This window comes from Misgurnus anguillicaudatus, chromosome 3, assembly GCF_027580225.2.
Source record: "Misgurnus anguillicaudatus chromosome 3, ASM2758022v2, whole genome shotgun sequence".
In the NCBI taxonomy this organism is placed as follows: Eukaryota; Metazoa; Chordata; class Actinopteri; order Cypriniformes; family Cobitidae; genus Misgurnus; species Misgurnus anguillicaudatus.
In genome coordinates, this window is record NC_073339.2 from 22,755,696 (window position 1) to 22,768,684 (window position 12,989).

Sequence of the window (12,989 nt, forward strand, 5' to 3'; positions counted from 1 at the left end):
AGTGGGGAATGGCTGCATGGGGGGCCAAGGCTCCGTTTACGACTTTGTTTGAGGCCCTCAAGAAATAGATATTGAGCCTATTTGATCGTTCACTTCAGGGAGACATGGCAGCAGCTGAGCTGGTGAGGTTACGGCAGTGGACCTTTTCTGTTACTGACTATGCTATAAGGTTTAAGACGCTTGCCATTAATTGCAACTGGAACGACGCCGCGTTGAGAGCTCAATTTCTCGAGGGTCTCACACCTGCCATCCAAGATGAGGTCACGGCTCAGGAGCCACCCACATCACTGGATGCTGCCATTGACCTGGCATTGAGGATAGAGACCCGCCACCGCCAAAGAGATCTTCGCCGGTCGCCCAAATCGCCCTTTTTGTCATCTGTCTTCAGAATCGGAAGAGTCTGCATCAGCTCTGCCCACCGAACAACCCATGCAACTTGGCATGTTCCGCATCACTGCTGGTGAGAGAAATCGTCACCTGTCTAACGGCCTGTGTCTATATTGTGGGAAGCCGGGCACATGGCGGCTATATGTCCGGTAAAAGGTTCCGCCCGCCGATGACTTTGGGAGTTTCGGTGAGCGTATCATCATTTAAATCTCCCGTAAGCAGCACTACACTACCCGTTATTATGAATTATAATCAGTCTCTCCATTCGCAGGCGCTGTTGGATTCCGGTGCGGAGGCTTGTCTTTTGGATGCTGGGTTGGCCAAGTCCTGGGGTATTCCATTAATTTCTCTTTCTTCTCCTCTTTCTGCCTGGACATTGAAGGGTCAGCATATGGCTGTGATCACGCATCCCACACCCCCTGTGAGTTTGTTTGTTTCTGGCAATCATCGTGAGGAGATAGAATTTTTCCTGCTAGAGGACTCGCAGTCGCCAGTCATTTTAGGACATGACTGGCTATCCAAACATAACCCTCACGTTGATTGGCAGAACAATGTTGTGTTGTCGTGGAAGTCTTTGTGTTATGTTTCTTGTCTTGGTCCTGCTCCTTCTCCCGTCATTTGTTCTGTTTCTCAGGTTCCAGCTGCCGATCTCTCGGGGGTCCCGGCGGATTACTCTGATCTGCACCAGGTGTTCAGTAAAGCTCGGGCCACTTCTCTGCCTCCTCACCGGTCGTATGATTGTGAGTTCAAACTCCTTCCTAACACTTCTCCGCCTAAGGGTCGTATTTTTCCTATCTAAACCAGAGAGAGAGGCTATGGATAAGTACATTAGTGAGGCTTTAGAAGCCGGTCTCATTCGCCGCTCCTCGTCTCCAGCCGGTGCTGAATTTTTCTTAGTTAAGAAGAAAGACGGGTCTCTTCGTCCGTGCATTGATTATAGAGGGCTGAATGACATTACTGTTAAGAATAAGTACCCCTTGCCATTAATGTCATCAGCGTTCGAGTTGTTACAGGGAGCGTGCATATTCACCAAGTTAGATCTGCGTAACGCTTATCATTTGGTACGTATTAAAGAGGGCGATGAGTGGAAGACAGCCTTTAATACACCTTCGGGATACAGGGAATATTCCGTTTTACCGTTCGGGCTTTGTAACGCTCCAGCTGTCTTTCAAACCATGGTCAGTGAAGTGCTGGGTGACATGATTAACAAATTTGTCTTTGTGTATCTCGATGATATTCTCATCTTTTCTCCCTCCATGCAGATACACACTCAGCATGTTCGCCTGGTTTTGCAACGGCTTCTAGAGAATCAGCTTTTCGTTAAGGCGGAGAAGTGAGAGTTCCACAGGGAGTCGGTTTCGTTTCTGGGTTTTGTTATTGCCGAGGGAGAGATTCGTCCCGATCCCGCTAAAGTTAAAACGGTTGCCGATTGGCCAGTACCCGACACTCGTAAAGAGCTTCAGCGATTTCTGGGATTTGCCAATTTTTACCGGCGTTTCATCAGAAACTTTGGTCAGATCGCTAAACCTCTTACCGCTCTCACTTCCCCTAACGTGTGTTTCCGTTGGAATAAGGAAGCTCAGGAGGCCTTTGATGATTTAAAGTCCCGTTTCATCTCTGCGCCTGTTCTCTCTATTCCCGATCTGGCTAAACAATTTATAGTGGAAGTGGATGCATCTGATGTCGGAGTAGGCGCCGCTTTATTTCAGCGATTGTCCGTTAATGGGAAAGTGCATCCGTGCGCTTTTTTCTCTCACCGGTTAAACCCAGCGGAGCGAAATTACGACATAGGCAATCGGGAGCTGCTGGCGGTTAGACTCGCACTGGGTGAGTGGCGTCACTGGTTGGAGGGAACCTCGGAACCCATTCTGGTCTGGATGGATCATAAGAATCTTGAATATATCCGTTCGGCCAGAAGACTAACATCTAGGCAGGCTTGTTGGGCACTTTTCTTTGATCGTTTTAACTTCACCCTTACGTTTGTGGTCAAAAGGTATGGCTTTCTACCAAGGATCTGTCTCTCCGTGAGCCCTCTCGTAAGCTGGCTCCGCGATTCATTGGGCCATACAGTATGTCTAAGGTCAATAATCCGCTAACGGTGAAGCTTAAGTTACCTCTTGCTCTTGGTTGGGTTCACCCTGTTTTTCATGTATCCAAGGTTAAGCCTGTGATTTTTGCTCTTAATAATCCTCCCGTCTCTGCCCCTAAACCCCCCGCCGCTCGTCTAGTGGATGGTGCCCGTCTATACAGTTAGGGGGTTGGTAGACTCTCATCGAAGGGGCAGAGGTTTTCAGTATTTAGTGGATTGGGAAGGGTATGGTCCAGATGAGAGGTGTTGGGTTCCGGCTCGGGATATACTGGATCCTGGTCTGATCGAGGACCTCCGTTGGCGACAGAGTGAGTCTCCTGGTCCATCTGGTGCCGGTCTTGGGGGGGAGGCTACTGTCATGACTCCTGGGTGATCGTTGGTTGTGTGTGGGTATGTGTTTGTTTATTTACCTGTTGGTGACGGTTCCTCGTGTGTTCACTAGCCCCGCCCGCTCGTTTCGGTAATTGTTCACCGGTGGTGTCTCGTTAATGTTTCCCTTTATAAAGCACGCCGTCCTGTCTCTCGTCGCGCGCTCATTGTTTTCGGTCAGTCTCGCTGCCTTGCCTTGTCCTGTCGGAAGTATCTGTGTTTTTCTCTCTCATCGGATCCCAGGTTTGGTTTTCGACGTCCGGAGGCTCATCTCTGCCCGGAGTTCACACGCCTGTGGATTACATGAACTTGACCTCGATTGAACTCTGACTGTTTCCCGGTACAGCTGGTTCGCTTCGTGTTTAGGCGGTACACCAGTTGCTTCCGGGTTTCATCGGCTACCATCATCTTCCGTGTGTGGATATTTCTCCGGTCTATGAATAGTGTGGATTTTACATCTTCCAACTCCGCCTTTCACGCACCTTCAGTCGAGTGTGCATCATACCATCTGTCGTGTGGGGTGTTTGTGCTGGCTGTATCGGCTGTGTGTGTGGGTGGATCTCCAATCAAGATCAGAGTGGATTATTTATCCTCAGTTCCGGCTCACTCTCTCCTGCAGTTGCGTGTGCATCATACCTTCTGTAGTGATAACATCCAGAGTGAGTGGAGGGTGGTGGTCGTGTGTGGTCTCTTGAGAACTGACTTTTGCTCTGCCTTCTCTCTATCCATTTTTCTAAATAAACTTTGTGAACTTGCTATTGACTCCAAGACTTTGTGTGACAATAGAAACTGTCAACAAACACTTTCTCATCCCATAATGCATAGCGCAGCTGACTACGGCAGCTGGTTTAGTCCAAAAATTTGCAGTACTTTTGCAGTTAGGTCTGTTCAATCTCGGATCACGTTCTCACCACAAACGAACCATTCCAGAGTTCGCTTGAAAGCGTACTGGAAATAAAAACCGGATAAAGCAATGTCATAATACATTTCAATTTACTTTTTTGTAGTCCTTTTATTAAGTTGTTGGGAACTTTGGACACAAAAGAAAGGCATCTGTCCAGTATCATCTCAGCGTTAGCAAACATCCATCTATCAGCACGTGAGGACCGATCTGTTTTCCGTTCAGGCTTTGCACGTGAACGGAGGTGCACTTTGCACTTGGTCACATACATGCATAATAATAACACACAAAGTAAACACACATTTTAGGGAAAATGTAGTTTTGGACTTGTGGCTATTGTGCATTACTGTAGGTAAGCCATTTTCAAAAGTTTTGTGACCGTAAAAACAAGATTACGCGACGCAGCTCAGTGTTGGTGATAAGGATTGATTCATATGTTCTCATTAATATCAAACATTTATCAAATATTTATGCGCCTGAAGTGGTAAATAATTTTTTAACAACATTTTCCTTAATTCATCCTGGCCACCCAATTTTTAAAACCACTGTATGACAGCTGTCTAGGTTAATCAAATACAAACAGTGTATTTGTATTTTGAAGTTGTATTTAGGCCTATTTGTCATATTTTCATTTTGTTTCTCTGTTCTGATTATATCGCTGACTGTTTACTTAATCATTTAATTACTTATACTTCTAATTTAATATTAGACAAGCATTGGTATCCTAATTAGAGAGAAAAATATTTCTTTTTTTGCACAAATTTCTAAAAATTACTGCCACAAAATGAGTCATTCTGATTGCAAAAACCACAAGAATAATTTGCGACATCCTGGAGCGACTGAATTAATTGTGTTTGAACAATTATTTTATTTATGAAGTATTAACAATGTTTGAATAGCTATTTACTAACAAAATTATGTTTATTAGGGAAAACATTGAAACTACGCAAGCGGCCAACACTATACCCAATAGTACATTTACCACTAGATTACCATACGAACATCTTGAGTCATTTAAACCTACTACAATAAAAGAGCTCTCTAAATTAGTAATGTCATCCAAATCATCGTCCTGTATACTAGACCCCATTCCAACAAAATTACTAAAAGAGGTATTTCATGTAGTGTCAGACACGGTACTAAATATCTTTAACTCATCTCTAGAATTAGGATACGTTCCAACAGCTTTCAAACTAGCAGTTATTAGACCGCTCATTAAAAAACCAAACCTTGACCAGGGAGATCTTAATAACTTTAGACCTATCTTAAATCTACCTTTTCTTTCTAAAATATTAGAAAAAGTAGTGGCAAGCCAGCTATGCACATTCATAGCGAATAATAATACATATGAAAAGTTCCAATCAGGATTCAGGCCCCACCATAGCACAGAGACAGCGCTGCTTCGAGTTACAAATGACCTCCTATTAACATCCGATCGTGGTGAAATCTCAATCCTTATATTACTAGACCTTAGTGCAGCCTTTGACACAATAGATCACACAATCTTACTCAGTAGACTAGAAAACTATGTTGGCATCAGTGGTCAGGCGTTAGCCTGGTTTAGATCGTATCTAACCAATCGCTATGACTTTGTTTATGTAAATGAGGAAGAGTCATATAACTCCCCGGTTAAATTCGGCGTACCACAGGGATCAGTTTTAGGCCCTATCCTATTCTCGTTATACAGTATTGTTTAAAATAATAGCAGTACAATGTGACTAACCAGAATAATCAAGGTTTTTAGTATATTTTTTATTGCTACGTGGCAAACAAGTTACCAGTAGGTTCAGTAGATTCTCAGAAAACAAACAAGACCCAGCATTCATGATATGCACGCTCTTAAGGCTGTGCAATTGGGCAATTAGTTGAAAGGGGTGTGTTCAAAAAAATAGCAGTGTCTACCTTTGACTGTACAAACTCAAAACTATTTTGTATAAACATTTTTTTTTCTGGGATTTAGCAATCCTGTGAATCACTAAACTAATATTTAGTTGTATGACCACAGTTTTTCAAAACTGCTTGACATCTGTGTGGCATGGAGTCAACCAACTTGTGGCACCTCTCAGCTGTTATTCCACTCCATGATTCTTTAACAACATTCCACAATTCATTCACATTTCTTGGTTTTGCTTCAGAAACAGCATTTTTGATATCACCCCACAAGTTCTCAATTGGATTAAGGTCTGGAGATTGGGCTGGCCACTCCATAACATTAATTTTGTTGGTTTGGAACCAAGACTTTGCCCGTTTACTAGTGTGTTTTGGGTCATTGTCTTGTTGAAACAACCATTTCAAGGGCATGTCCTCTTCAGCATAGGGCAACATGACCTCTTCAAGTATTTTAACATATGCAAACTGATCCATGATCCCTGGTATGCGATAAATAGGCTCAACACCATAGTAGGAGAAACATGCCCATATCATGATGCTTGAACCTCCATTCTTCACTGTCTTCACTGTGTACTGTGGCTTGAATTCAGAGTTTGGGGGTCGTCTCACAAACTGCCTGTGGCCCTTGGACCCAAAAAGAACAATTTTACTCTCATCAGTCCACAAAATGTTCCTCCATTTCTCTTTAGGCCAGTTGATGTGTTCTTTGGCAAATTGTAACCTCTTCTGCACATGCCTTTTTTTTAACAGAGGGACTTTGCGGGGGATTCTTGACAATTAGCTTCACACAGACGTCTTCTAACTGTCACAGTACTTACAGGTAACTCCAGACTGTCTTTGATCATCCTGGAGGTGATCATTGGCTGAGCCTTTGCCATTCTGGTTATTCTTCTATCCATTTTGATGGTTGTCTTCCGTTTTCTTCCACGTCTCTCTGGTTTTGCTCTCCATTTAAAGGCATTGGAGATCATTTTAGCTGAACAGCCTATCATTTTTTGCACCTCTTTATAGGTTTTCCCCTCTCCAATCAACTTTTTAATCAAAGTACGCTGTTCTTCTGACTAATGTCTTGAATGACCCATTTTCCTCAGCTTTCAAATGCATGTTCAACAAGTGTTGGCTTCATCCTTAAATAGGGGCCACCTGATTCACACCTGTTTCTTCACAAAATTGATGACCTCAGTGATTGAATGCCACACTCCTATTTTTTTGAACACACCCCTTTCAACTAATTCAACTAATTGCCCAATTGCACAGCCTTAAGAGCGTGCATATCATGAATGCTGGTTCTCATTTGTTTTCTGAGAATCTACTGAACCTACTGGTAACTTGTTTGCCACGTAGCAATAAAAAAATATACTAAAAACCTTGATTATTCTGGTTAGTCACATTGTACTGCTATTATTTTGAACAATACTGTATATGTTACCTCTAGGAGACATTATCAGGAAACATAACATAAGTTTTCACTGCTATGCAGATGATACCCAGCTTTACATCTCGTCACATCCTAGCGAAACCCACCAGTTTGCTAAGCTAACAGACTGCATTAATGATATTAGGGACTGGATGGCACATAACTTTCTTATGCTAAACTCCAATAAGACTGAGATACTTATTATTGAACCAAATCGCTACAAACATAGTATGTCAGATTACAAGTTGTCCATAGATGGCTGCACGGTGGTGCCATCTTCCACGGTTAAGAATTTAGGCCTAATGTTCGACAGTAATCTATCTTTCGATAGTCATATCTCCAACGTCTGCCGCACAGCATTCTTCCATCTTAGAAATATCTCAAAAATACGCCATTTTTACGAGGACAATGAGACAAACAGACCCAGTTCCTGTTGCTGTGAAGGTCATCGCACCACTGATCTACTGGCTGTCCTTCAACGTGATGCCTAGCCATTGCGCGACCAACGACCACCAGCTGAACCAGTTTAATCCGCTTACCCACTTCCTATCCCTACCATATCTATATATATATATATATACATATATTAATCTCTCCCTAGGGTTTTTGTCCTTCTAGGAGTTTTCCCACCGGGTTTTTTTTCCTAGGGGGTTTTTAGTCCCAGGGAGAGTCAGCCAACTTTGGCTTAGCTTAGCACTTTACTGTATATGTAACATTATTAATACGCTTGCTTGTACGGTTTAACCTTAGCCGCTATGTTCTACTGCTTATATTATCTATTGATTTTCTGTGTTCTCCTTTACATCTACTCATGTAAAGCTGCTTTGCAACAATTAACACTTGTGAAAAGCGCTATATAAATAAAATTGAATTGAATTGAATTGAATAATGACAGCCGCGTATACAGCGCATCTCTCCAGACCAAAGCAAGTGAACTAACAGACTTTCCTGGTGTGAATACACCCTTAGTTGGGGTAAGCATGTGAAGCATGTGAAAAAATAGGTCATTGAAATTTGTCTTCTCTTGTGATATCAGGAGGGGATAATATCGACCCTTAATCTGCACTATCCAACCATGCCACTGCCAACTTATTTGCATTTAAAAAGACACCCAAAATGGAACATTTTTGCTCAAACCTACAAAGTGGAGATTTTAACATGATATTGTGAGATTTTTATTTTTAAACAGGCATGAGTGGGACAACTCTTCTGAATGTTTATTGGGTATCTAGGGGATACATATTGTATTGGCGCGGTGGCGCATGCGCGGAGAGCAGAGTGGGGAAGTTGGTCTGGTGTCGACATGGAACGGACGCTCTGAAATAAACTAAGCACAAAGTAATGTTTATCATCGTGTGTGCCTGCATTATTCAAACCCTTCTGAAGACTGGATTATGTTCATTTAATCTTTTCCCTCTTACATTAATTGGTGGCAGTGGGTTTGGAAGACGTGCATCGTAGCTCATAGACATCATATAAGTAGACGCCCTATCGACTGCTACTACCTACTGGCGCGGTCGAGACATGGGGCTGCCATCTTAGATCGTTCACCCGCTCCACTCTGTGTAATCTGTATGACTGGTCGAATGAGTTATCAGCGCATTTAATTAATCATATCTCAGTGAATACCGAACTGATTTCACGCAGATTTTTTGCTGCAAAGGTAATTCATGGAGCTATGATACAGGACACATGGTTCAGCGTATTCTAACCCCTTATGTGCCGCAAATCCCATTTGAGTGGAGGGAGACAATGTGATGTACATCTTTAAATGAATATTTCTCTGGGATTTTTTGGACTAGAAAATATTTTAGAATATAAAAATAATGCAATAACATATTAATTTTATAAATAAAATTTTAAAATGTAAATGTTTCACACGATAAATAAGGTAAACATGAAGCAATATGTCTCAAGTAGTTGTGATCCAAATTTCAAGTTAAAAATCATAAAAATGAGGTTTGTGTCACACGTTTAGTGGTTTTACCAACAACTGCCACTAGATTTTGCTGCACACTCCTGAATACTCACAAACTAATAAATTACTGTCACCACATTATAATTAATGCAAAGAGGGTTTGAAATATTAAAACTAAATGAGCTTTCCGATGATATATAGCTTGTCATGATTTTTTAGGTTTAGAGTAGGGGTTTAGTGATCAACAAATTTGGCCCACCTGTGGGCCCGTAACCTTTTAGAAACTGACTCTCACTATGTCATAATTTTCCCCAAATGGTAATGAAATATGAAAGTTATACTTTTTAAGCTTTCCAGTTTATCAAGATTTATGTATAAAACAAACACTAATGTGAACAACACCACATAATAGGGTGATCAGATGAGATTGACTGAAATTCGGGACGGGAGCAGACGTCACCGAGGGGGGGGGGTTGGTTTGCGGATCATCCAATAATAGTTTTATTTATTTATTTTATTTTATAATAAAAGATAATGAATTTCAAACTAAACCAATCATATTAATAAGTACATATGCATATAAATAGATTTATATAATACGGAGGCTGTAGAAGTATTATACTTCATACAATAATAGTTAGATCATCCAATAGTTTTCTTTATTTAATGTACTTATAAAAGACAATGAATTTCAAACTGAAGTTACTGAACCAATCATATTTTTATTAATATAAGTACACATGCGTATACATTTATATAATACTTAGTAGTTTTTTTTAACACAGTGCCTCACCCTCGACCAATCTGACTCCTTCACGCGACTGACGGTCACTGCCTGCACTTTCAACTGTTCTCGCAAAAAGAGGACTAAAAGCTCATATTGGCTTTGTGCACATAGACGAATTAGATAAATTAATAGAAACAATACAACTATAAATTCACACTTGAGCTATAGCCTACCGAGGTTGTGGAGGCTCTACGCCAGCGGAGGTTTTAACTGCGCCCAGCACTCCCGAGGGCTATTTCATAAAACTAGATTACAGAATAAGCCAGGCTTATTTTGTTAAGTCTGGCTTATTGCCGGTGGATTTAGTTTCATAAAACAAACTTGAACTAGCTCAACCCCGGTTACTATGGAAACTTATGCTTGCAAGCCTGGTCCGGAGCAGGCTAACTGTCAGGCTAAGCCTCAGTTGTTGCTTAACTAGACTTCCACTAACACTGAAATGTAAATGCAATGATATTACAGCTGACTCTTTGACATTTTATTTGACTTTATTAACCACTATTTATCTAACAATTAAAGAAAATCAATTTATATATTAAATTTTGTTACAATAATAATTAATAAAATATAGACATGTGTTTCATAATATGGTATATAGGCCTATCAAATGTTGAATATAAATTATAATCTTAACTACCTCAATATAAGGATAATAGTTTATTAACAAATTTAAGATGTATCTAAATTCATATAATTGCAACGTATTGATGAAAATATATATATATATATATATATATATATATATATATATATATATATATATATATATATATATATATATATATATATATATATATATATATATATACAACAGTTCTTTCTGGTTCTCGAATCTGATTGGCTAAGACCTGTGCGATATTGTGCTGATATCGGCACTGTAACCGCTTCACCTTTCGTATCATTCCGCCACCTAGTGAATGGAGGTCCTAAGCAGGCTCATCTCTGAATGGAAAAACACAGACGCGCTGTTTTGAATCACTCTCCGTTTGTCTCATTAGTTTACTAGCTCATAAATCAGTCTGTGAATCCCCAATCAGAAGTTATTCCGTCAAAGATCAGCGCTCTTGGATGTTACGTTACAGTTAATGGGAGAAATGTCTTGTCACATCGTGTGGATTATTAACACTTGGAAAGAGGAATATAAACACTCGTTTTTTTTATGGAGCTATATTTCTTATCAGAACGCGAAAACACCGTGAAACTGCAGGTAAGCACCGCAGCTTTTAAATGTGGACATTGATCATTTACTTTATCGTGATGTGACTATTAAAACATGTTATGAGATATGGCCACTGGTATATTTATAAGCAGCATGCAAAAACATATCTCTGACACTTATAAAACACCGTTTTATATAGTACTGACCAGAACAAAGTTTAATAATAATAATCGAGTGCTCGTATCACGTTAAGAATAAATGAGAAAGCAATAGTAACGTTACACAAGTATAGCTTTGTTTTATTAACTTTTACCTCGCGCCAAAACAATAACAACACAAAAGACACTAAATATGAATTAAAAAACAAGTAATAGTTTGATCATGACACCAAATACTGCTGATTTGATCTCATTTTGACGATCATAAACAAACAAGGCCAACATGAGAGCCAGGGTATCTCTTTCAGAGATGTAGCCCAGAGAGGGCGGTGGTCAGCGGGGCGAGTGAACACTGATGTCCGCTCATGGTTTGGTTCTCATTCATACCGAATCTCACTAAGCAAACGTTCAAACAGGCGCTATCTTTACTAATCGACTGCAGATTTAAATATAATACATATACATTCTCGACTGAACTAATCTTAAAACTACACTTTGTGACCAAGAAACGGTAATATAAAGTAACGGCTTTTACGTCCATTGAGTTGTTATGAGCTTCAAAGCAGCCGAAAGTTTTACCTGTCATTCTGGCCGCCCTCATGTCCGTGGCGGAAGAAGTAGTTCTCAAACAAAGAGGCTTTTAAAATAATTATATTATATATATATGAAGAGTTTGGTTCCAAAACGCAATAAATCCATTTTGACAAATTTCGGTAAAAACGTGTTTTCTATACCAAGAAAGTGACAAGATGAAAACCACTATTTTCTGTTACAAACTTTCACATAGTATCATTAGGTTATAAAAACATAAAAAATTCAAATCCATAACTTGATTTTCAAAGATTTATTATAAAAACTAATTATTTTTTCCACAAAATGCAATAAATCCATGACAGTTTTTTATTTCAAAATGCTATAAATCTATTAAATCAATGTATAAATGTGCATTCATCTTTACCATTTTATATTTATTTAGTTGACTAGTGGTATACAATGATTAAAAAATAAACATTAATGGCATTAACCAAAACACTTACTTTGTTATATTAAGAACACAATGTTTTAGCATGAGAAGCTTGATGCTGTCTGGAGAACAAGCAACCGAGTGCCTCTCGCGGAAATTATTAGCTGTTGATGGCTTACGTTTCTTTCCTGTCACAGAAAACCATCACAGGTTTGGCAATGCTATTAAAGTATTATTTTGTTTTGTTTGTTGATCACGAAGTACAAAGTAGATGAGGAAAATTAGGATTCCGTGTACTCAGCGCGCCGCCATGTTTGTTTACATTGCGTGACTGGTGCGCTGTAATATCAGAAATGGATTTATTGCGTTCTGTAAAAAAGGGGGAGTGGCGTGTATCGCATTTTGGGAAAAAAGGTAGAAAAGGTGACAGAATAACAAGGCGGGTATTGGATTTTTCGTAAAAATAATTATTTAATTTTAACTAATTACATGATATAATACTGATTTTGTCAGTAACTCATTTTTTTCAAAAATGGCGTTTATCGCGTTTTGGAACCAAACTCTTCATATATATATATATGGGTAAAACACGAAAAGGGGGTTTAAAGCATAAAAAAAATAAAAGTGTAAAATAGCTTTAAATTTAGTCTTTTTCACATACATTAGAATATGTCCTGTTTAACTTTGTTTTTCTGAGCAAAAAATAATTACTACCATACATTTTTACTGGAATTTTACAGAAGACACCAACTAAAATGTCATTCAGTGTAACAATATTTTTATGCAAAAAAATATTATCAGACATTTTTAAAAAAACTATTATTTGATGACACATTACAAGACTCTATTTATAGATCACAGTGCAGACACCAAATACTAACTATTTGTCATTTTAAAGCATTTTACTTCGCCAATATCCTTTAAACCATTAGGTTTTACCCATTTGTCAG

At 39.5% G+C, this 12,989-nt stretch overlaps 1 protein-coding gene across 6 annotated transcripts in view; it reads right to left on the minus strand.

Annotated features, from left to right (window-relative positions):
• klf12a (Kruppel like factor 12a) overlaps positions 1-12,989 on the minus strand; it is a 209,246-nt gene that overhangs the window by 130,189 nt on the left and 66,068 nt on the right. The gene's annotated exons all lie outside the window — the stretch shown is intronic.